General features: G+C 38.7%; 1 long non-coding RNA gene, 1 other non-coding gene and 4 pseudogenes across 2 annotated transcripts in view; all 6 read left to right on the forward strand.

The window, feature by feature from the left end:
• Positions 1-25,567, forward strand: part of LOC109551790 (uncharacterized) — a 38,357-nt gene that overhangs the window by 2,370 nt on the left and 10,420 nt on the right. The window contains exons 2-13 of the long non-coding RNA XR_012330241.1: positions 580-742; positions 5,007-5,138; positions 5,275-5,427; positions 5,807-5,906; positions 7,151-7,274; positions 17,618-18,817; positions 20,223-20,334; positions 20,649-20,782; positions 21,977-22,091; positions 22,242-22,439; positions 23,060-23,169; positions 24,985-25,114. This is a non-coding gene — a long non-coding RNA (uncharacterized lncRNA). The remainder of the gene's footprint in view (positions 1-579; positions 743-5,006; positions 5,139-5,274; positions 5,428-5,806; positions 5,907-7,150; positions 7,275-17,617; positions 18,818-20,222; positions 20,335-20,648; positions 20,783-21,976; positions 22,092-22,241; positions 22,440-23,059; positions 23,170-24,984; positions 25,115-25,567) is intronic.
• On the forward strand, positions 983-1,074 carry LOC117311335 (small nucleolar RNA SNORD116). Its single transcript, XR_004525548.1, has one exon. It is a non-coding gene; the product is annotated as a small nucleolar RNA SNORD116 (small nucleolar RNA).
• On the forward strand, positions 17,738-17,819 carry LOC117311385 (small nucleolar RNA SNORD116; annotated as a pseudogene).
• On the forward strand, positions 19,258-19,339 carry LOC117311384 (small nucleolar RNA SNORD116; annotated as a pseudogene).
• Positions 21,009-21,088, forward strand: LOC117311386 (small nucleolar RNA SNORD116; annotated as a pseudogene).
• Positions 23,380-23,464, forward strand: LOC117311387 (small nucleolar RNA SNORD116; annotated as a pseudogene).

Genomic DNA, 25,567 nt, shown 5'->3' on the forward strand with positions numbered 1-25,567 from the left:
CCTCTGGCTTGGCTGGAGACCAGGAAGCATGCCTGCTGCTGTTCACCCTTGTTCAGTCCAGCGGTGCCTCAGTGCCCTTTGTCCTGAGGCCTGAGGAACCCCTTTTGATGGAGGTCATCACTTTCGGTCATGGCCATTCCCTTGTGGAAGATCACAGGGACCCTGTTTCCACTTGATGGCGAGTCAGTTGTGTGGAAGTGTATGTTCCTAGAGCAGGTGTGTTTCCCTAGAGGGCAGTGGCTCTTAGGCTGAGGGAGCCCAGTTCCCCTGAGGGTGTCTCTGGTGTTCAGGATGACATCCTTTTCCTGTGTCGGAGAGAGGAGAGCTCAGGAGAGGAATTGCAGGGCCCGAGAGCAGGGGGTTGTTGGACAGTGGCGCTCTTTGTCCTGATGTCTGCATGCTCTGCAGGCGTCCACATCCCGATGCATTCACATTTGGCTGCTGATACACAGACAAAATGGGCAGCAAATGAAATGTTTAGGCGAGATAGAATGCACATCCCTAGGTGGTATTGCCCTTTCCCTTGGTGTGCCTGTGCACCATCCTCAAGCATACGTGTGTTCTCTCACCCCGAGCCAGGTGGACTGCCAGGGAACGAATGCCAGCAGCAGCCTGGAGCCCTCCATATAATCCGTGATACCCGGCGAAGTGAGGACGATGCAGAAAGGCAAGGTGTGGTGTAGGAGTCTTGGAGGGGTGTTAGCGTGCAGTCCGTAAGGATCCTGGTTTAACCCTTGTGGCGGTAAGCAGCACTTCTTTGCTGAAACCTAGATGTTTGGCCAGGGGAACTTATGCACTGGGACTACACCCTCACCTCTGGTCTTTTCCTGGGGAACACCAGCTTCGATGCCCTGAGACTTGGTTGCACTACCTGCCCCATGGCTTTGCTCTGGCCACTCCCGAATGCTGACATGATTGAGCTCGCTGGCCGTCCCATGGTGGAGGCTACAACTTTGCATGTTCAGCGTTTGAGCATGTGCCTGGATCGCTGATCACTCCCACAGATGCATTCCTTGGAAATCTGAACAAAATGAGTGAGAAATCCTTACCGTCTCCTCATTGGAACTGAGGTCCAGCACGTGGCTCCCAAAAGGAAAGTAGGGAGAGGTTCACATTGCATTTGCTGACATGGGTGTCCATATAGCCTCGTTGTTCAATTTGAGGGTGGTGGTCTTCTTGTGGGGAGAAGAGCAATTGGGAAAGGAGCCTGGGATGCGCATCCAAGTGGGAAGGCTAGGGATAGCATGCCGTCTCTGGGCGCCTTTGTCTAGCCATGACTGCTGTCCCCTACCGTGGTTCAGCATGCGGGAGGGAGAGGAAGTGTGAGCCATTGGTGGGCCTATCACCTGCAATTGAGTTCTACAGGCCTCCCCCACCCCCTGGTCGTTGCCTTGTGCCCTCAAAGAAACAGAAGTCTGTATGCTCAGGGTCAGAGAAGGAGTCCTGGCCTATGCCAGGCTTCTTTGTCATGTTCTGCTTGGGCGACCGGATGCAGTTAAAGTTTCTCCTGATGATCGGGGGAAATCAAGTGGGCCAGTGTCTCTGGGAGTTGGGCCAAGCTGATGGCTCCTCCTTGGGTTGTATCCCTCTTGTTTCTTGTTTATGGAGGGGTTCAAAAATGCCTTAGGCAATTCCTGGTGAAATCAACCTTCTGTGGTGAGGGGTGGCTCTGACACCTTGCCGTGTGGTGTTTGGATCCTGGCCCAGAGAGAAAGCAAGGCGAATGGGAAATACACGTGAGATAGTTGGCTAATCCCACAGGTTTACTGGTGGGTGTGTTGATCGACAGTGGACATGGTCCATTCCTTTGTGATGCTCTCAGGCGCGTTGGAGGCACATGTAAGGAAGAAATACGAGGTGCAATTTTGTGGATCATCCCACCCTTTGCCTCTCCTTTGTCGATTTGCTTCATGACTGGTCCCTGTGCCGTCAAATGTTTGCCTTCGTGGCATAGTATGGTGTCTTCTCATGGGGCCCGATTTGGAGGCCGGGGGGTATTTTGTCCCCTTTTTGCCATGGTCCCCCTGTGTTGAAGATGTGAGAGTGTTCCTCAAGACAGCCCAATGTCTTTTCTGTACCCAGCCTGCATAGCATTCCCTGAGGCTTATAACTCTTCCCGGATGTTATTGGGCGCCTCCATGCAGAAACAAGGGAGTCGGCTGCCAAGGAAAGGCTACAGTAGGTATAAGGGCAGGAGAGGATGTGTGATACGGGGGTCATTTCGTCCTGCCACCCACTGGTGCAGCGACCCTGTGTTCTCTGGCATTCCTGGTCTCAGGCCAGAGAAGTCATGCCATTTCAAGAATCCATGCTGTTGTCTCGGTTCTCTCTTTGTGCGGCTGTGGGATATACGTTAGTTCTGGAGGACCAGGGTCTCATGGTTTCTCCGAGGTCATGGCACTGACAGACCCAGAGTGTGAAAGTGCAAAGCACCACGGCAAGTTACCCAGTTGCTGCAAGGGTTTTGTCCCGCAACTTTGGGCATCGGAATGGCTCCTATGCCATTAGCTGTCCGTGTTGTCCAAATGAAGAGACTCTGGCTTGGCTTTAATTTCATATGGAACTGTGCTCGTTAGTTCCCCTTACCTAGCTAAGTGAGCCAGGCCCAAGTGGTTTGTTGACTTTTTATCTTATATCCTTACAGTTTTTCCATTCTTTTTGTAATGTGTCCCAGCAAACTAATTTATTCTAGCTTTGTTAATCATGATTATTTTTTATAGTAAATATTCATCTTTTGTCATTAGCCAGTTTTTTCCTTGAATTTTATTATATGTGTTATATTGTGATAAAGTTGCCATTTTCTTCAGACAGTGTTGTTTTGTTTGTTTTTTTCAGAGACTACGTTTTACATTTTCAAATGGTTTCCATCAAGAATTTTAATAGACCCTGTGTGTTCATAGGGGATAGTGTCTTTTTTGACCTTATTTTGTTATTTATTTGTCCTTATAATGTCATTGTCATAGTCTTCTATTTTTCCTCTTTTTTTTTAATATGGACCGTTTTTAAAGTCTTTATTGAATTTGTTACAATATTGCTTCTGTCTATTTTTTATTTTTCTTGGCCACGAGGCATGTGGGATCCTATGTCCCTAACCAGGGATCGAACCCCCACCCCCTGCATTGGAAGGCAATGTCTTTACCACTGGACTGCCTGGGAAGTCCCTAGATATTTTTTAAATTAATAAACTACAGCTAAATATTTCTCAGTGCTGTGTCAGGTACACCTTCTTTCATTTTTTGCTTTCATATTTTCCTGAAATGTTATTATATAATTGAACTTTTTAGTTTTACATTTTATTTCCAGCTACCTTTTTGATTACAGTGTTTTAACTGTAGAATTTTTTAAATTCTGAATTCATGCTTTTATATGTTTGTCCTACAACTTCTGTATTTTTAACCTTTAGTTGATTAGTATTCTTTTTTAATGAGTTATTTAATATCTAGCAATCTTTTCTTTTTAATCACACATTGTTATTAGGATTTGTTTCTTAGATTTTATTTTCTGGTTTTAAAATGATTTTTATCTATTGATCCACACTAATTTCTCTTAATATTTTTCCTGTTTTGTCAGCTCTAATAGTGAACCTATCTGGTGAGATTTTCATATTTATTATATAGGTTAATTTGTATTTCAGTTATTTATTTGTTTATTTACAATTCATATTATTTACTGGAGATTATTTTTTTTATTTTAAGGTATTTTTTATTTACACTGTAAAATTTGTTCATCAATATTTTAATATTTTTTCTATAACTGCATTTTTAAGCTTTTGTTTCCTTCATTGATTTTCTGGTCGCATTCTGTTCATGATTATTTTTCTTGTATAGTGTAATTTTTTCATTCCTATTAGGCAGGGTTTTTTTATTTTTATTTTTATTTTACGGTACATGGGCCTCTCACTGTTGTGGCCTCTCCCGTTGCGGAGCACAAGCTTCGGAAGCGCAGGCTCAGCAGCCATGGCTCACGGGCCCAGCTGCTCCACGGCATGTGGGATCTTCCCGGACCGGGGCACGAACCCATGTCCCCTGCATTGGCAGGCAGACTCTCAACCACTGCGCCACCAGGGAAGCCCAGGCAGGGTTTTTTTAAATTGAAGTATAGTTGATAAACAATGTTGTAACTATCTCTGCTGTACAGCAAAGTGACTCTGTTATACACACATACACATTCTTTTTTTATATTCTTTTCCATTATGGTTTATCATAGCATATTGTATATAGTTCCCCATGCTATATATTAGGACCTTGTTGTTTATCCATTCTAAATGTAATTGTTTGTGTCTACGAACCCCAAACTCACAGTCCATCCTTCTTTCTCCTCCCATCCCCCTTGGCAACCACAAGTCTGTTCTCTATGTCTATGAGTCTGTTTCTGTTTTGTAGATAGGTTCATTTGTGCCATAATTTAGATTCTATGTATAAGTGATATCATACTGTATTTGTCTTTCTCTTTCTGACTTACTTCACTTAGTATGATAATGTCTATTTGCATCTCTATTGGGCAGTTTTTCATATTATATTAGGATACCTGATTTCTATTTAATTTTTTATTTTAGTTCCATGATCCCTGTGTTGGTTTATTTCAATGTCTTATCACATTTTTCTAGGGTGTGGTTTCAATTGCAGTCTGATTGTCAGAGCCGATTTGGTGCTGTTTTGATCCCTTGGTTTCTTTGGTTTTGCTGGACATTCACATAGCTCCTACTAGTCCTGTATAAGGTGTTGGAAGGTTTTTTCTAGACTGGGTTACCTAAGGCTCTCACTGGGGTAAGGGAGACTCCAGCATACAGAAATGAATAGTTCCTCTTAATTAAGGCTGCTCAATAACATGGGATGACCTGACCTTTGTCACCCGGTTTTTAGCCTTTTTAGATACAGAAAGAGTTTCTCTCCTCTAGACATCTTCGAGGCTAACTAAATGAGAATACCTGCAGTGTAGGGACTCCTAGGCCAACTGATCAGTGAATGGGTTACAAATCTTTGCTCACTTTTGCTCTATTTTTGTAGTTCAACTTAGAATCAGCACTTGTTTTTTTATGAAAGAACTAATTTTTTTCACCTTGAGAAGTGAAATGATGGAGAATATCATGACTAAATCTGCCATCCAAACCTCACAGTCCAGTGGGAATTCTCACACTGGTAAGTATTTTGTCCTGAGAATACTGACATTAGAGCATTGTAACATTCCAATGATAATAAAACTCTGGCCAAGCTAGTCAACTGTGAGACTAGGTCATTGACTGTGATGATTGGTCTCTGTGATTTAAAACTGCAGGTCATTGTGTCTGAGGGTGTTGGAATCCTGAGTGCTCAGTCTCTGCCACATATCTCACGTTTAATGTTCTTCTACAAATGTACCTGTATTGATGATGACTTCAGAAATGGATCTCAGAGGAGTCTGAATGAAATGACTGACAAAATTACTTCTGTGAGTTGAGGTCCAGCACAAGGCACTATACTAGGCAAAAAATGGAGGGAATTCAGTTGATCAAGAAGTATTACCAATAGTGACTATGGTATTTGAAAGTTAACCTGGTTGCATAAATTATAGGAAGTAAATTTTATAATTGTCTATAAACATCTGATTATCTGGTGGCAGAAAATACTGGACAATATTTGCTCTGATGGAGGGTAGAGATTAACACAATTAATATTATTGGAATAACTTCAGAAATATTTCAGGAGAGAAATACATTATTTTATTTAATGTAGGGGTACATTTGTGAACTCTACCATCTTGTGCCTGGCAGACCAATGGACACATTTACTTCTCATCTTTCCACATTTTATTTTATTCCTACATGCAGCATGGATCAAGTACTGTGTTTCATATGAAAGAGAGGTGACATAAAGGACAGGATTCAGAATAAGTCTGCCTTTCCATCCTTAAGGTCCATTCTCAAACTGGTAAGCATTTTGTCCTGGAAATACTGACATTTCTCGTAGGGGTAATGTAATATTTCAATAACAGTAAGTCTTTGACTATGCTAGTCAGCCTTGGAGCCTTGGGAAGTATATGTGATATATGGCCTCTATGACTGAATATGATAGGTCAGTGAGTCCATGGGTGATGAACTCCTGAGTGCTTGGTCTGTTTCTTAACTGAGCCTCAAAGTAACCCTTTTAATAATGTCATTGGATTGATGATGACTGTAATTATTGATCTCAGAAAATCTGAACAAAATGCGTGACCTAATCAGTTCTGGGAAACTGAGGTCCAGCACAGATACCCACCCTGTGCAAAATATGTGGAAGGAGTGTTGAGTTTGTTCAGCTGTGAGGTACCAACAGGAACTGTTGTATTTGAAAGCTCACCAATGTGCATGTGTTCGATAAACTGAATTAGGCAGAGGTCTGTACTTCTACAGTGTTGGGATAATAGTGAAACTCTCTGAGTGCTCACCTGGCAGCATTATTTACATACTTAGTAAACAGACTCTAGAGAACCAGCACATGAGTGCGGAAAATGTGGGTATGTTTATGCTTATACATGTTTGTCTGAGCTGCTGGAATCTTCTGAGTAACAGTCTCTTTAGGGCAGTTAGATGGTCAAAACTCAAAGAGATCACAGGTTTCATGGGTTTTTATTCTTCATTTCTACATTAAGTGAAACAGTTACATGTAAATTGAAGCATAGGTACTATATTTTGGAATGTCTTCACAATACATTTTAATCTGCTTGCCAACCCAGTCTTAAGTTTTCAACTGTTGTTTAGTTGTGTCTCTCTTTTTCCTCCTATCATGTGAAGAACAACTTTCATATACATTTGATTGCTGGCTTCAATTATAATAATAATATATATTATAATATATAATAATAAACATTTTTAGATGTGAAATCATGTTTAAAATTCTTGCATTTTTATATGGATTTCATGACTTCTGCCCTCAGTGTGTTTCAAATGTGTATAAGAGAGATCCTGCTTGTAATGCATGGTTCTGAGGCATGTGCTCTGGGGAACTCTGAAATTAATGTCTTATTAAAAAAATTAATCTGTATATTACCATGTTCCAAATAGTGAGTGTAACTCTTCTGGTGATATCAGTTGTATAGTGACTAACTATGGTGAATGTTATGTAAGCTTTTACCATTTAACATTATACTAAGATTTTCTTTCTCAACCTCCATAATTTTTGCTTGTGCTTTGTAGATTGGAAGCAATGTTGAATGGAAGGTACATTTTATTGCTTGGAATTCTCACCACTACACCAAGGAACTGCTGTTTTTGTAACAGCCTTCTCACCTGGGAATGGCAAAAACAATGTATTCCAGAGGTAACAACCCAATTTTCAATAAGTTTTTTGCAGGATCATTTTTATTATTGTTTTTAAGAAGTCAGGAATTCACATGTTTTTTTAAAGACTGTTAATTCAAATACTGTGAGACATTAATAATATGGTGAATTATTCATGTTTTCTGTCTCCTTTATTTCTATAACTTTTGCTCTTTCTTTGTTTCTTTACTTAGATATTATTTTTAAATATCTAAGTAAAGAAATAAATTAATACAGTTAAATGCAGGTACACAGCGAACCATTCCATCTTTTTTTTTATATTTAAAATATCTTTTTAAAATTTTACTTTTAAGTTGTGGTCAAATACATATAAAATTTACCATCTTAATCATTTCTAAGGTTAAAGTTCAGTGGCATTAAGTATATTCACATTATTGTGCAAACCTCACCACCATCCACCTCCAGAACTTTTTTCATCTTGCAAGACTGAAACTCTGTACCCATTAAACAAAAGCTCCCATTCTCCCGTCCCTGCAGCCCCTGGTAACTGCCATTCTACTTCCTGTCTCTATCAATTTGGCTACTCTAGGTACCTCATAGAAGTGAAATGATACAATACCCTTTTGTTTCTGACTTATTTCACTTAGCATGAGTTCTTCAAGGTTCATTCATGTTGTAGCATGTGTCAGAATTTCCTTTCTGTTTAAGGCTGAATAATATTCTAGAATATACCATACTTTGTTTACCCATTGGTCTGTCAATAGATATTTGGGTTGCTTCCGTCTTTGGCTTTTGTGCATAATGCTATGAACATGAATGTACAAATATCTCTTTGAGACCCTTCTTTGAATTCTTTTGGGTATGTACCAAGATGATACATAGTGATGGTAGGGTAGTTCTCTTTTTAATTTTCTGAAGAAACACCATACTATTTTCCATAGTGGCTGCACCATTTTACATTTCCACCAATAGTGCGCAAGGGTTCCAATTCCTCTACGTCTTTATCAACACATTATTTTCTGCTTTTTTTGATAGTAACCCTCCTAGTTGACATGAGATGGTATTTCATTGTGGTTTTGATTTGCATTTCTCTAATGATTAATGATGTTGAACATCTTTTCATGCACGTATTGGTCATTGGTATATCTTCTTTGGAGAATGTCTATTCAAGTCCTTTGACCATTTTAAATCAGGTTGCTTTTTTTGTTGTTGTTGAGTTATATGAGTTAAATAACTAATATATTTTGGATATTAGTCCTTAACAGATACATAATTTGCAATTATTTTCTCCCTTTTCACTCGGTTGATTGTGTCTTTTTTTTTTATCTTTATTGGAGTATAATTGCTTTACAATGGTGCGTTAGTTTCTGCTTTATAACAAAGTGAATCAGTTATACATATGCATATGTTCCCATATCTCTTCCCTCTAGCGTCTTCCTCCCTCCCACCCTCCCTTTCCCACCCCTCTAGGTGGTCACAAAGCACCGAGCTGACCTCCCTGTATTACGTGGCTGCTTCCCACTAGCTATCTACCTTATATTTGGTAGTGTATGTATGTCCATGCCTTTCTCTATCACTTTCTCACAGCTTACTCTTTCCCCTCCCCATATCCTCAAGTCCATTCTCTAGCAGGTCTCTGTCTTTCTTCCTGTCTTACCCCTAGTTTTTTCATGACAGTTTTTTTTTCTTAAATTCCATATATATGTGTTAGTATACGGTATTTGTCTTTCTCTTTCTGACTTACTTCACTATGTATGACAGACTCTAGGTCCATCCAGCTCATTACAAATAGCTCAATTTCGTTTCTTTCTATAACTGAGTAATATTCCATTGTATATATGTGCCACATGTTCTTTATCCATTCATCCGATGATGGACACTTAGGTTGTTTCCATCTCCTGGCTATTGTAAATAGAGCTGCAATGAATATTTTGGTACATGACTCTTTTTGAATTATGGTTTTCTCAGGGTATATGCCCAGTAGTGGGATTGCTGGGTCATATGGTAGTTCTATTTGTAGTTTTTTAAGGAACCTCCATACTGTTCTCCGTAGTGGCTGAACCAATTCACATCCCCACCAGCAGTGCAAGAGTGATCCCTTTTCTCCACATTCTCTCCAGCATTTATTGTTTCTAGATTTTTTGATGATGGCCATTCTGACTGGTGTGAGATGATATCTCATTGTAGTTTTGATTTGCATTTCTCTAATGATTAATGATGTTGAGCATTTTTTCATGTGTTTGTTGGCAGTCTGTATATCTTCTTTGGAGAAATGTCTATTTAGGTCTTCTGCCCATTTTTGGATTGCGTTGTTTGTTTTTTCGTTATTGAGCTGCTTGTAAATTTTGGAAATTAATCCTTTGTCAGTTGCTTCATTTGCAAATATTTTCTCCCATTCTGAGGGTTGTCTTTTGGTCTTGTTTATGGTTTCCTTCGCTGTGCAAAAGCTTTGAAGTTTCATTAGGTCCCATTTGTTTATTTTTGTCTTTATTTCCATTTCTCTAGGAGGTGGGTCAGAAAGGATAGGGTGTTCTGCCTATGTTTTCCTCTAAGAGTTTGATAGTTTCTGGCCTTACATTTAGGTCTTTAATACATTTTGAGCTTATTTTTGTGTATGGTGTTAGGGAATGATCAGATGTCATACTTTTACATGTACCTGTCCAGTTTTCCCAGCACCACTTATTGAAGAGGCTGTCCTTTCTCCACTGTACATTCCTGCCACCTTTATCAAAGATAAGGTGTCCATATGTGCATGGGTTTATCTCTGGGCTTTCTATCCTGTTCCATTGATCTTTCTGTTTTTGTGTCAGTTCCATACTGTCTTGATTACTATAGCTTTGTAGTATAGTCTGAAGTCAGGGAGCCTGATTCCTCCAGCTCCGTATTTCATTCTCAAGATTGCTTTGGCTATTCGGGGTCTTTTGTGTTTCCATACAAATTGTGAAATTTTTTGTTCTAGTTCTGTGAAAAATGCCAGTGGTAGTTTGATAGGGATTGTATTGAATCTATAGATTGCTTTGGGTAGTAGAGTTATTTTCACAGTGTTGATTCTTCCAATCCAAGAACATGGTATATCTCTCCATCTATTTGTATCATCTTTAATTTCTTTCATCAGTGTCTTAAAATTTTCTGCATACAGGTCTTTTGTCTCCTTTGCTAGGTTTATTCCTAGATATTTTATTCTTTTTGTTGCAATGATAAATGGGAGTATTTTCTTGATTTCACTTTCAGGTTTTTCATCATTAGTGTATAGGAATGCCAGAGGTTTCTGTGCATTAATTTTGTATCCTGATACTTTACCAAATTCATTGATTAGCTCTGGTAGTTTTCTGGTAGCATCTTTAGGATTCTCTATGTATAGTATCATGTGATCTGCAAACAGTGACAGCTTTACTTCTTCTTTTCTGATTTGGATTCCTTTTATTTCCTTTTCTTCTCTGATTGCCGTGGCCAAATCTTCCAAAACTATGTTGAATAAGAGTGGTGAGAGTGGGCAACCTTGTCTTGTTCCTGATCTTAGTGGAAATGCTTTCAGATTTTCACCATTGAGGATGATGTTGGCTGTGGGCTTGTCATATATGGCCTTTATTATGTTGAGGAAAGTTCCCTGTAGGAAAACCCCTGCAGGGTTTTTTATCATAAATGGGTGTTGAATTTTGTCAAAAGATTTCTCTGCATCTATTGATATGATCATATGGTTTTTCTCCTTCAATTTGTTAATATGGTTTATCACATTGATGGATTTGCATATATTGAATAATCCTTGCATTCCTGGAATAAACCCCACTTGATCATGGTGTATGATCCTTTTAATGTGCTGTTGGATTCTGTTTGCTAGTATTTTGTTGAGGACTTTTGCATCTATGTTCATCAGTGATATTGGCCTGTGGTTTTCTTTCTTTGTGACATCCTTGTCTGGTGTTGGTATCAAGGTGATGGTGGCCTCGTAGAATGAGTTTGGGAGTGTTCCCCCCTCTGCTATATTTTGGAAGAGTTTGAGAAGGATAGGTGTTAGCTCTTCTCTAAATGTTTGACAGAATTTGCCTGTGAAGCCATCTGGTCCTGGGCTTTTCTTTGTTGGAAGATTTTTAATCACAGTTTCAATTTCAGTGCTTGTGATTGGTCTGTTCATATTTTCTATTTCTTCCTGATGCAGTCTTGGCAGGTTGTATATTTCTAACAATTTGTTCATTTCTTCCAGGTTGTCCATTTTATTGGCATAGAGTTTCTTGTAGTAATCTCTCATGATCGTTTGTATTTCTGCAGTGTCAGTTGTTACTTCTCCTTTTTCATTTCTAATTGTATTGATTTGAGTCTTCTCCCTATTTATCTGCATGAGTCTGACTAATGGTTTATCAATTTTATTTATCTTCTCAAAGAACTAGCTTTTAGTTTTATTGATCTTTGCTATCGTTTCCTTCATTTCTTTTTCATTTATTTCTGATCTGATTTTTATGATTTCTTTCCTTCTGCTAACTTTGGGGTTTTTCTGTTGTTCTTTCTCTAATTGCTTGAGGTGCAAGTTTAGGTTGTTTATTCGAGATGTTTCCTGTTTCTTAAGGTAGGATTGAATTTCTATAAACTTCCTTCTTAGAAGTGCTTTTGCTGCATCCCATAGGTTTGGGTCATCGTGTCTCCATTGTCATTTGTTTCTGGGTATTTTTTAATTTCCTCTTTGATTTCTTCAGTGATCACTTCGTTATTAAGTAGTGTATTGTTTAGCCTCCATGTGTTTTTATTTTTTACATATCTTTTCCTGTAATTGATATCTAGTCTCATAGCGTTTTGGTCAGAAAAGATACTTGATACAATTTCAATTTTCTTAAATTTACCAAGGCTTGATTTGTGACCCAGGATATGATCTATCCTGGAGAATGTTCCATGAGCACTTGAGAAAAATGTGTATTTTGTTGTTCTTGGATGGAATGTCCTATAAATATAAATTAAGTCCATCTTGTTTAATGTATCATTTAAAGCTTGTGTTTCCCTATTTATTTTCATTTTGGATGATCTGTCCGTTGGTGAAAGTGAAGTGTTAAAGTCCCCTACTATGAATGTGTTACTATCGATTTCCCCTTTCATGGCTGTTAGTTTTTGCCTTATGTATTGAGGTGCTCCTATGTTGGGTGCATAAATATTTACAATTGTTATATCTTCTTTTTTGATTGATCCCTTGATCGTTATGTAGTGTCCTTCTTTGTCTCTTCTGATAGTCTTTATTTTAAGGTCTATTTTGTCTGATATGAGAATTGCTACTCCAGCTTTCTTTTGGTTTCCATTTGCATGGAATATCTTTTTCCATGCCCTTACTTTCAGTCTGTATGTGTCTCTAGGTCTGAAGTGGGTCTCTTGTAGACAGCATATATATGGGTTTTGTTTTTGTTTCCATTCAGCCAATCTGTGTCTTTTGGTGGGAGCATTTAGCCCATTTACATTTAAGGTAATTATCGATATGTATGTTCCTATTCCCATTTTCTTATTTGTTTTGGGTTCATTATTGTAGGTCTTTTCCTTCTCTTGTGTTTCTTGCCTAGAGAAGTTCCTTTAGCATTTGTTGTAAAGCTGGTTTGGTGGTGCTGAACCCTCTCAGCTTTTGCTTGTCTGTAAAGGTTTTAATTTCTCCATCAAATCTGAATGAGATCCTTGCTGGGTAGAGTAATCTTGGTTGCAGGTTTTTCTCCTTCATCACTTTAAATATATTCTGCCACTCCCTTCTGGCTTGCAGAGTTTCTGCTGAAAGATCAGCTGTTAACCTTATGGGGATTCCTTTGTGTGTTATTTGTTGTTTGTCCCTTGCTGCTTTTAATTTGTTTTCTTTGTGTTTAATTTTTGACAGTTTGATTAATATGTGTCTTGGCATATTTCTCCTTGGATTTATCCTGTATGGGACTCTCTGTGCTTCCTGAACTTGATTAACTATTTCCTTTCCCATATTAGGGAAGTTTTCAACTATAATCTCTTCAAATATTTTCTCAGTCTCTTTCTTTTCCTCTTCTTCTTCTGGAACCCCTCTAATTCAAATGTTGGTGCATTTAATGTTGTCTCAGAGGTCTCTGAGACTCTCCTCAGTTCTTTTCATTCTTTTTTCTTTATTCTGCTCTGCAGTAGTTATTTCCACTATTTTATCTTCCAGGTCACTTATCCATTCTTCTGCCTCAGTTGATCCCATCTAGAGTCTATTGATCCCATCTAGAGTATTTTTCATTTCATTTATTGTGTTGTTCATCGTTCCTTGTTTCATCTTTAGTTCTTCTAGGTCCTTCTTAAATGTTTCTTGTATTTTTTCTATTCTATTTCCAAGATTTTAGATCATCTTTACTATTATTATTCTGAATTCTTTTTCAGGTAGACTGCCTATTTCCTCTTCATTTGTTAGGTCTGGTGGGTTTTTACCTTGCTCCTTCATCTGCTGTGTGTTTTTCTGTCTTCTCATTTTGCTTATCTTACTGTGTTTGGGGTCTCCTTTTTGCAGGCTGCAGTTTCCTAGTTCCCGTTGTTTTTGGTGTCTGTCCCCAGTTGCTAAAGTTCATTCAGTGGGTTGTGTAGGCTTCCTGGTGGAGGGGACTAGTGCCTGTGTTCTTGTGGATTAGGCTGGATCTTGTCTTTCTGATGGGCAGGTCCACGTCTGGTGGTGTGTTTTGGGGTGTCTGTGGACTTGTTATGATTTTAGGCAGCCTCTCTGCTAATGGGTGGAGTTGTGTTCCTGTCTTGCTAGTTGTTTGGCATAGGGTGTCCAGCACTGTAGCTTGCTGGTTGTTGAGTGAAGCTGGGTGCTGGCGTTGAGATGGAGATCTCTGGGAGATTTTTGCCATTTGACATTATGTGGAGCTTGGAAGTCTCTTGTGTACCAGTATCCTGAATTTGGCTCTCCCACCTCGGAGGCACAGCACTGACTCCTGGCTGCAGCACCAAGAGCCTTTCATCCACATGACTCAGAAGAAAATGGAGAAAAAATAGAAAGAAAGAAAGAAAGAGAGAGAGAGAGAGAAAGGAAGGAAGGAAGAAAAAAGAGAAAGAAGGAAGGAAGAAGATAAAATAAACATAAAGTTATTAAAATAAAACATAAATATTAAGAAAAAAAATTTTTAAGAAAAAAAAAACTGATGGGTAGAACCCTAGAACAAATGGTTGAATCAAAGCTATACAGACAAAATCTCACACAGAAGCATACACATAGACACTCACAAACAGAGGAAAAGGGGAATAAATCATAAATCTTGCCCTCAAAGTCCACCTCCTCAATTTGGGATGATTCGTTGTCTATTCTTGTATTCCACAGATGCAGGGTACATCAAGTTGATTGTGGAGCTTTAATCCGCTGCTTCTGAGGCTGCTGAGAGAGATTTCCCTTTCTCTTCTTTCTTCTCACAGCTCCCGGGGCTCAGTTTTGGATTTGGCTCTGCCACTGCATGTAGGTCACCGGAGGGCGTCTGTTCTTCGCTCAGAGAGGACGGGGTTAAAGGAGCAACTGCTTCGGGGACTCTGGCTCACTCAGGCTGCGGGGAGGGAGGGGCACGGAGTGCGGGGCAAGCCTGCAGCAGCAGAGGCCATCATGACTGTTGCACCAGCCTGAGGCGCGCCGTGCATTCTCCTCGGGAAGTTGTCCCTGGATCCCGGGACCCTGGCAGTGGCGGGCTGCACAGGCTCCCTGGAAGCGGGGTGTGGATAGTGACCTGTTCTCGCACACAGGCTTCTTGGTGGCGGCAGCAGCAGCCTTAGCGTCTCATGCCCGTCTCTGCGGTCTGCGCTTTTAGCTGTGGCTCGTGCCCATCTCTGGAGCTCTTTTAAGCAGCGCTCTTAATCCCCTCTCCTCGCCCACCAGGAAACAAAGAGGGAAGAAAAAGTCTCGTGCCTCTTCGAGGCAGCCTTTTCCCCGGACTCCCTCCCGGCTACCCGTGGTGCACTAACCCCCTGCAGGCTGTGTTCACGCTGCTAACCCCAGTCCTCTCCCTGCGCTCCGACCGAAGCCCAAGCCTCAGCTCCCAGCCCCGCCCACCCTGGCCGGTGAGCAGACAAGCCTCTCGGGCTGGTGAGTGCCTTTTGGCACCGATCCTCTGTGCGGAACTCTCTCTGCTTTGCCCTCTGCACCCCTGTTGCTGTGCTCTCCTCCGCGGCTTCGAAGCTCTCCCCCTCCGCCACCTCCAGTCTCTGCCCGCGAAGGGGCTTCTAGTGTGTGGAAAACCTTTTCTCCTTCACAGCTCCCTCCCACTGGTGCAGGTCCTGTCCCTATCCTTTTGCCTCTGTTTTTTTTTTTTTTTTCTTTTGCCCTACCCAGGTACGTGGGGAATTTCTTGCCTTTTGGGAGGTCTGAGGTCTTCTGCCAGCGTTCAGTAGGTGTTCTGTAGGAGTTGTTCCACGTGTAGATGTATTTCTGGTGTATCTGTTGGGAGGAAGGTGATCTCCACGACTTACTCTTCCACCATCTTCCCCTCGTCCTTCTATTCCATCTTTTGCTTGGTTGATAAATGTACATTATCGCTTCTCATCTTTACATATTACATCTTTACATTCTATTACTACAATTCAAGATGGACCAAGAGCTGGGTTTCATATGAATGAGTTTATTCCCTATTCTTGAGATCTGACATGAAGGAGTATTTCAGTAACAATTTTGCCTCTCATCCTTAAGGGCCAGTGAGAATTTTCATGCTGGTAAGCACTTTGTCCTTAAGATACTGACATTCCTCTCAGGGAGTGTAACCCTCCAGTGACAATGGGACTCTGGGGTCATCAGTGATGCTGGCCTCCACGGTTGAATAGTGTGGGCCAGTGTGTCCCAGGGAGATGGATTCCTGAGAGCTCAGTGTCTGCCACATGTTTCATTCTAAATTTCCCTTTTATAAGTGTGCCTGGATAAATGGTGACTTCAAAAATGGACCTCAGTGGAATCTGAACAAAATGAGTGACAAAATCGCTTATGTGAGCTGAGGTCCAGTCCACGGACCATGCTAGGCAAAACTGTGGAGGGATATTCAATTTGCTCAGCAGGTGGTGTCCCCCAGAAAGGACTATGGTATTGAAAAACTAAGATGCTGGCATACACTAGAGGAACTGAATTGTACAAAGGTCGCTAAATAAACAATTTGGGGATGATATAATAACTCTTTGGGTACTTGGCTGCCAGCATGTACAAACTTGTAGTAAATAAACTCTGGGTAATCACCACTTCAATAATGAGTTCTATGAGAAATCTTTGTAACTACACTTGAACCATTCACACATTTATCTGAGCTACCAAAATCTTCTGAGTGATTATTGATATCTTTAGTGTGCTTAGATTGTCAGAATTCAAAGATATTGTATTATGAACTTCTACTTTTCCTTTTCTATTAAATGGAACAATTATATGTAAATTGAAGAGTAGATGTGTGGAATCTTCACAACATATTTTAATTTGCTTGCCAACCCAGACACCAGAAGTAGAACACTTGTTTCTTTGTTTTTCATTTTTCTTACAAACTGAGCAAGTAATTTCATATATTTTGAATGCTGGCTTCAACTACTAATAGTTTTCTGATGTGAAATGATTATACTTCAAATTCTTAGATTTTTACATGGATATCATTGGCCCCTTTCATATATTCTCAATGGGTTTCTAATGTGTTTAAAGAGACATCCTAGTTACAGTAAATGATTTTGCAGTGACTGTTTTGGGGAAACTTTGAGACAAATATCTTAGAAAAAATTATATCTGTTCTACTGTGATCAAAGTTGTGAGCATAATTGTTCTTGTCATCTCATGATTCAAGGAATATCTATTATGAATACTTATAACTTCTTACAGCTGAATATTCCATTAGGAAAACTTTGTTTTGCAATTTCCCTAATTTCCTGTGTACTTTTTATATTGACCATAACATTAGAATTCCATGAATGTCATCACCACACCACTGATGTACCGATTTTGTCACTTGTGCCAGCTCTCTTAACTGGGAAGTAACAAAACAATGCACTCCTAGGGTAACATCCAATTTTAGTAAATTTACTTTTCTGGATTATTTTTATTATTTTTTAAGTAATCAAAAATTGTATTGAGTTGTTGAATAATCAGTTAATACAAACAACTCTACTAGCTTTAATAATCTGTTGAGGCATCTGAGGCTTCAGTCTCCTTTATTTTTAAGATTTTATGCTTTACTTTAACCAGAAACATCCTAAAGGAGTAATAAATTAGGAGATTTTCCATAAAGATACATAGCACATCTTCTTGTCTTATGCAATTTTGACAAATAGACATGTATACCTTTCACCTTTTCACATTTATACTTTCCCACAAGTAGATATGGACCAAAAACTAGGTTTCATATGGACGAGTTTCTTCCTACTCCTTGATATGTGCCATGAAGAAAAATATTAGGAATAATTCTGCCTTCCATCCTCAAGGGCCAGTGGGAATTCTACTGTACTTTTTCCTGAAAATACTCCATCCCAGGGAGACGGAGTCCTGAGAGCTCAGTGTCTGCCACATATCTAAGGATCAAGGTCTCTTTCACAAATGTGCCTGGATCGATGATGACTTCAAAAATGGATATTGTTGGAATCTGAACAAAATTAGTGACAAAATCACTGATGTGAACTGAGGTCCAGCAGAAGAGACCATGCTAGGCAAAAATGTTGGGGTAGAGCTCAGTTTGGTCAGCTAGTGGTACCTATAGGGTCCATAGTAATTGAATGCTATCCTGATTGCATACATTAAAGGAATTGAATTTCACAGAGGTCTATAAATATCTGACTTAGGGATGACATGGCAACTCTTTGAATGCTTGGCTGGCAGTTTCCATGCATTCATAGTAACCAGATCCTGGAGAACCAGCATAGGAGTAGAGAGGCTGGTGGTAAATGGTTATGTCTACCCATGAGCTATTCACACATTCTTCTTAGGTGCCTTAGTCTTCAGAGTGAAGTCAATTAGGTATTCAAGGCAGAATATATGAGTGTTTATTTATCTCTTAAAGTAAAAGAAAAACATAGAAATTTAAGAGCAGTTTCTATTTGTCAAAATGTCTTCCAGAACATTTTAATTTCCTTGCTGACCAAGTCACAAGTATTAGAAGAGTTTTTTTCCCTGTCACCCAAAGAGGAATTTTCTAGACATTTATGTTATGGATCCAAATAGATGCTGTATTAAACATATTTAATTAAAAATTATTACATTTCCAATTACGTATATTTTAGGTAGATTTCATTGCCCAGTATTCATATTGTGTTAGTGGGTTTCATAGTGTTGAAGGGGAGATCCTAGTATTAATGCCTGCTGCTGAGTGAAGGCTTTGGGGAAACTTTGAGACCAAGGCCTTACAACTTTCAGTGTTACCCTGATCCAAGTAGTGAGCATTATTTTTCTTCTTATACAGATAGTCAAGGGAATATCTATGGTTTATTCCTTATAATCTGTTATTAGTTAGTAAACTTTCAATTATGATGGTTTGGTTTGTCAAATTCCCTAATTTCCCAATATATTCAGTAGATTAGAGGTGATATTGAAGTTGGATGGAATTCCTCCCACTTCTTCAAGGAACTGCTGATTTTCTCATTCATACCAGCTCCCTTCTGCATAAATAATCACAACAATGCACTCCAGAGGTAACATTGCAACTTTTAATAAATGTATTTTCCTGGGTTAGTATGTGTTTTTAGCGAGCAAGATTACAGATGGTCTTTTGGAGTCTGTTAATCTGAACATGTGAGACTTTTAATAGTCTGGGTCATCTGAGGTTTCTGTGTACTTTTTTCCCAGGATTTTAATGCTTCCTCCATTTTGCATAACATCAGAAGATCCTACTAGAGAAATAGTATTTTTGTATACTTGTGCATAGTAAACATCTTGTGTTCTGCGTGGTTAACAGGTGGACACATATACTTCTCATCTTTCCATAATTTTACTCTATGCCAGCATATCGACATGGACCAAGAACTCAGTTTTGTATAAAAGTGTGGGCCACTGTGTCACAGGGAGATGGAGTCCTGAGAGCTCAGTGTCTGCCACATATCTCAGGATCAAGGTCTCTTTCACAAATGTGCCTGGATTGATGATGACTTCAAAAATGGATCTCGTTGGAATCTGAACAAAATGAGTGACAAAATCACTTATGTGAACTGAGATCCAGCATAAGAGACCACTTTAGGCAAAAATGTAGAGGATTCAGTTTGGTCAGCTAGTAGTATCCCCCATAAAAGGACTATGATATTAGAAAACTAAGATGCTGGCGTATGCTAGAGGAAATGAATTGTACAGAAATTATAAATAACCATTGTGGAATGACAACTCTGAGTGCTTGACAGGCAGTATCTTTACACCCATAGTAAACAAACAGTGGAGAATCAGCACATGAAATGGTTGTGCTTACACTAGGACATTCTCACAGTTTCCTTAAATGTTGCAGTCTTTTGTGAAGATCAGCGTGTTTTGGTCTATTAGATAGCCAATTAGAAAGAAATTATTAGTTTTTGCTTGTCATTTATCTCTTAAGTGAAAGAAATATGGGAAAATAGAAGAGTTGATTGCATTAGTGAGATTATCTTATATCATGTTTTAATTTGCTTGCTAACCTATCAATTCAAAGAGTAGAATATGTTTTTTTCTTTTTCTTGTCACTCAGGGAGAAATTTCCTAGATATTTGATGATGGATTAAATTTAGATATTTCATTAAACATTTTTAACATGAAATGATTAAATTTCTAATTCTTGGAATTTTATGTGGATATCATCAGCGAATATTCATATTCCTTCAATGGGTTTATATGTTTAAAGAGATGTTGTACTTTTAGTAAGTAATAGGGGGAATTTTGGGTCAACTTTGAGATGAATGTCTTTGAAAAATTGATTTTCTATTCTACCCTTTTCCAAGGAACAAACATAATTTTTTCTCATTATATAGATGGTCAAGTGAATATCTGTGGTTAATTCCTTATTACTTTTTATCAATTGACATTCAATTGGGAAGGTTTTATTTCACAACTTCCTTTATTTCCTCTGTGCTTTGAAAGATGGAAGTGACTTTGGAATTGCATGGAATACTCACCACCATAAAAAAGTGCTGATTTTGTTGCTTTCACCTGTTCCCTCTCCTGGGATGGAACAAAATAATGAACTCCAAAGGTAATAACAAATTTTAAACAAATTTTCTTTTTATGGCTTATTTTTATTATATTTTTTGTAATCAGGTAGATAATTGGTTTTGTGAAGTATCTGTTAATCCAAATAATGTGTTATTAATTATCTGGTGAGGTCCAATATTTTGTCTCCTTTATTTCCAAGGTTTTTGTGCTTTCTCCCTTTGAATAACATCAGAAACATTCTAGTAAAGTAATATGTGTATATTTAATATGAAGGTACATAATAAATCTGCTTGTCTTTTGCATGTTTGACAAATAGACATATATACATCTCATTTTTCCATATTTTTACTCTAGTTCCACAGATATGGACCACTGGTTGAGTTTAATATGAAAGAGTTTATCCCTCTTCTTGAGAGGTGACATGAAGGAAAGTATTGAAAATCATTTTACCATCTCATCCTCAAATGCCAGTGGGAATTGTAACATCAGTAAGCATTTCATCCTGAAAATACTGACATTCCTCTTAGGACATTGTAACACTCATACGACAATGAGACTCTGGCTGTGCTAGTCAGTCATGGGACTGTTATATACTGTGATGGCTGGTCTGCATTATTGAATACTGTGGGTCAATGTGTCTGAGGGTGTCAGATCCCTGAGTGCTCAGTGACTGCCACATATCTCAGGATCAAAGTCCCTTTTACTAATGTGCCTGGATTAATGATAACTTCACATATGTTTCTCATTGGAATATGAACAAACTGAGTGACAAAATCATTTGTCAGCTGAGGTCCCTCCCAGGGACCATGCTAGGCAAAAAATGTGGAGGGAGCTCAATTGGTCTAGTAGAGGTACCATCCAGGACTGAAGTGTTTGAAAGCTCACATGATTGCATACATTAAGGGAAATGAGCTGTACAGAGATCTATAAATGTCTGGTTTAGGGACGACGTGGAAACTCTTAGAGTGCTTGGCTGACAACATCCATTCACTAATAGTAATCAGACTCTGGAGAATCAGCACATTAGTAGTGAGGCCAAGGATATATGATTTTGTCTACCCTTGAGCCATTCACAAGATTTCCTTAGATGCTACAATCTTGTGAGTGAGCAGTAGTCTATTGAGGTCAATTACGTAGTCAGTTCAAAAGATATTATGTCTTTACTTGTCAATTTTTTTAGATAAAGCAAATATATGGAAATTTAAAAGTAGTTTGTGTTTACAGGAATATCTTAGGGCATGTTTTGATTTGATTGTTAACTCAGTCACAAAAATTCATACAGTTATTTTTCTTCTCACCCAAAGAGAACTTTTCTAGACGTTTGAGTGATGGAGTCAAGTATATGCTGCACTAAATATTTTTAATTGTAAAATTATTGCATTTCCAGGTCTTGGCATTTTATTGGTTAATATTCATATTCCTTCAGTCTGTTTCACATGTGTTTTAAGGGAGATCCCAGTTTTAATGAGTGATTCTAAGGGTCCTTTGGAGAAATTTTGACCAGGTCTTAGAACAAATGACTTTCTATACGTTCCTGTTCCATGGAACAATGCTATTTTTATTCTTATCATACAGGTGGTCAGCAAATATATGTAATTAATTCCTTATAACCTCTTATCAATTAATATTCAACTTGGAAGGTTTTCTTTCTCAACTCCTCTAATTTCCTCTGTGGTTTGTAGGTTGGAAGTAATATTGGAATTGCATGGAATTCTTACCACCCCACCAAAGAAGAGCTGGTTTTGTCACTTCTGCCAGCTCCTTATCTAAGAAGAAATCCAATGATGCACTCTCAAGGTAACATCTAATCTTTTATAATTTTTCCTGAGTTATTATTTTTTAAGTAATTAAGAATTTAATTGGTGTTTTGTAGAGTCTGTCAATTCAAACAGTGTGAGGACTTAATAATCTGGTGATTCTTTGAGGCTTCTTTCTGTTCTTTTCCAGAATTTTTGCATTTTCTCAGTCTTCCTACTAATGCCTCATACAGGAATTAAGCATGGAGATGAAAGTAAAGCCATTCCTCACCAGTGTGGCAGAGAGAAACTGTTTCTACTGAGGGGTGTGCTTGACCAAATGTACTGAATCCTCAGCAGTGTGGCCTGGTGAGCACCACCCTGACAATAGGATGGGAAGTATTTCATGGTGAGAGGGCTCAGTGTTTGACTTTTCCTCTCTGCACCCTCCCAACCTCTCTAGTCACATGTCGGTATTTATTGTGCCTGTGTGAGTCCTGCCTGCATTGCTGTGACCATACCATGTAGAATCAGGCGTAGAGTAACTGTGCATCCTCTGCAAATTGCCAGGTTCCTGAGCTCAAGCAAGTTTAGTGCTATAAGTGATTTTTAGACAACTGTTCTTTATTTCCCTATCATGGCAGTTTTCTCCTCCCCAATCCATTGGGTCATCTTTGAGGATAAAATAATTCTGAGGTTTAATTTACAGAATATATATGTATTATATGCATTGTTGTGGTTGAATTGTTCACCAGGCCAACATTTTCCTGGAACTTTAAGCACATTCCGACAGTCTGATTTCACATTTAATTTGTCTGGCAGAAAATGTTGGACAATATTTGCTCTTATGGAGGCCAGAGAGCCTAATACAATTAATGTTGTTGGAATAACACTGGAAACACCCTAGCAGAGCAATGCATTAGCTTATTTAATAGGAGGGTACATTATTGAACCCTACTGTCTTATGCCTGACCGGCCAATGGACAGGTTTACTTCTAATCTTTCCACATTTTTATTCTACTCCCACAGGGTAACAAGGATAGAGCTCAGGTTTCCTATGAAAATGTTTATTCCTTCCCCTTGAGATGCAACATGAAGGAAAGGCCCATCCTAAGAGGCCAGTGGGAATTCTCAAGTCAGTAAGCATTTGTCCCTAAAATATTGACCTTCCTTCTAAGGATTATATAATATTCCAATTACCATAGGCACTGTCTATGATAGTCAGCTGTGAAGCCTGGATCACTGATGTGGGGTCTGGTCTCCATAACTGAGTAGAGTAGATAAGTGATGAACTTCAGAGTCTCTTTCACTTTCTGAGGTGAGCAGTGCCCTATTTTAGAAACTCATGTGTATCAATGATTGCTATAATAATTGATCTCATTTAAAAATCTGAACAAAATGAGTTACACAATCACTTCTGTGAAACTGAGGTCTAGCATAGATACCCACCCTAAGCAAAATATTTGCAGGGTGGAGATCAGTGATTTCATTCATGTGGTATCAGGCTAAGCTGCTTGCATGCATTAGAGGAACTGAACTGTACAGTGTCTATTCATATCTAATTGTCAGGTGAAATTGCAACCCTTTGAGTCTTTAGCTGGCAGCATAAATACACTTGTAGTAAACAGACCCTGGGGAACTAGCACATGAGCACTGAAGATTCTAGAAATGGTTGTACCTACACTTGAGCCATTCACACAGTTGTCTGAGCTACTGGAGTCCTCTCTTGAGTGCTATTTATAGGTGGTCAAAATACAGATTATGGATTTTTACTTTTCCCTAGTAAGTGAAACAAATATATGATAATTAAAAAGTAGGTACTATATGTGAGACCTTCACAATATATTTTAATTTGCTTGCCAACCAGTCACTAGGATTGAATTATTGTTTCTTTGTTTTTTGTTTTTCTCATCAACCAAAAGAGCAACACACAAGTACTGGCTTCAACTATATACTGCATTAAACATTTTCAGATGTTAAATGATTAAATTTCCAGTTCTTGTGTTTGTTTGTTTGTTTTACATGGATTTCCTTATACACTTTTATATACCCCCAATGGATTTCTAATGTGTTTAAAGAAAGATCCTAGTTATAATGAATGAAGTTCTGGTGGGTACACTGAGGAAACTTTGAGACAAATGTCTTAGAACAAATATTTCTAAATTAATATGTTCCAAGGAATGAGCATTTATAGTTCTTGTCATATTTTTTTTAACATCTTTATTGGGGTATAATTGCTTTACAATGGTGTGTTAGTTTCTGCTTTATAACAAAGTGAATCAGTCATACATAAACATATGTTCCCATATGTCTTCCCTCTTACGTCTCCCTCCCTCCCACCCTCCCGGCAGTCACAAAGCACCGAGCCAATATCCCTGTGCCATGCAGCTGCATTCTTGTCATATTGATTGCCACTGAATATCTTTGATGTATTCCTTATAACAACTTGTTACTAAATATTACATTAGGAAAGTTTTCTTTCTCAGCTCCCTAATTTTCCTTGTGCTTTGCAGATTGGAAGTGATGTTAGAGAGAAGGGATATTTTGCTGCTTGTAATTCTCACTGCCACACCAAAGAAGTGCTGTTTTTGTCACTTGCACTAGCTCCATTCTCTGGGAAAAATCAAAACAATGCCTTCCATATGTAATATCCAATTTTAATAAATGTATGTTCCTAGAATATTTTACTAAGCAATTTAGAATTTTATTGCTTTTGTGAGGTGTCTGTTAATCCAAAGAGTGTGAGGCATTAATAATCTGGTGAGTCATATGAGGCACTTTTCCACCCCCAATTTTTGCACTATCTGTCTTTTGAATAATTTCAGAAACATCTCAGTAGAATGATAATATGGATTACACTATGCATATACATAGTGAACGCTCCTGTCTTGTATATAGTTGACAAATGGACTCATCCTACTTCTCATCTAGATGCACATTTATCTTTCCCACAGGTTGACATGTTCCAAAAACTGGGTTTCATAAGGATAAGTTTATCCCTTCCCCGTGAGATGAGACATGAAGGAAAGTGTTGGGAATAATTCTACTTCCCATCATCAAAGGCCTGTGTGAATTCTCACAAAGGTAAGCATTTTGTCCTGAGGATACTGATATTCTTTTAGGGACTTGCAATGTTCCAATGACACTGAGAGTCTATCTGCATTAGTCAGACATGGAACTGGATCGCTGACTGGGTTTGCTGGTCTCCATGACTTAGCAGCATGGACTGTGTATCCAGTGGTGATGGGATCCTTATTGTTCCGTGTCTGTCACCTATCTCAGGCTCACAATTGCTTTATAAACATGCTGGGGCCAATGATGGCTTCAATAATTGATATGTTGGAAAATCTGGACAAAATAAGTGACAGAATCACTTCTCTGAAACTGAGTTCAAGATATATAAAAGGACATATAACAAAATTAGTGTTACTCTGAAGTAGATTGTGATAATTTAAGGTGCATTTGTAAACCCTAGGGTCAGTACTAAGCAAATAACTCAAAAGCATTAAAAGAACTACCAAAGAATTAAAATAGTAC

This window comes from Tursiops truncatus, chromosome 2 (assembly GCF_011762595.2).
Source record: "Tursiops truncatus isolate mTurTru1 chromosome 2, mTurTru1.mat.Y, whole genome shotgun sequence".
Taxonomy (NCBI): domain Eukaryota; kingdom Metazoa; phylum Chordata; class Mammalia; order Artiodactyla; family Delphinidae; genus Tursiops; species Tursiops truncatus.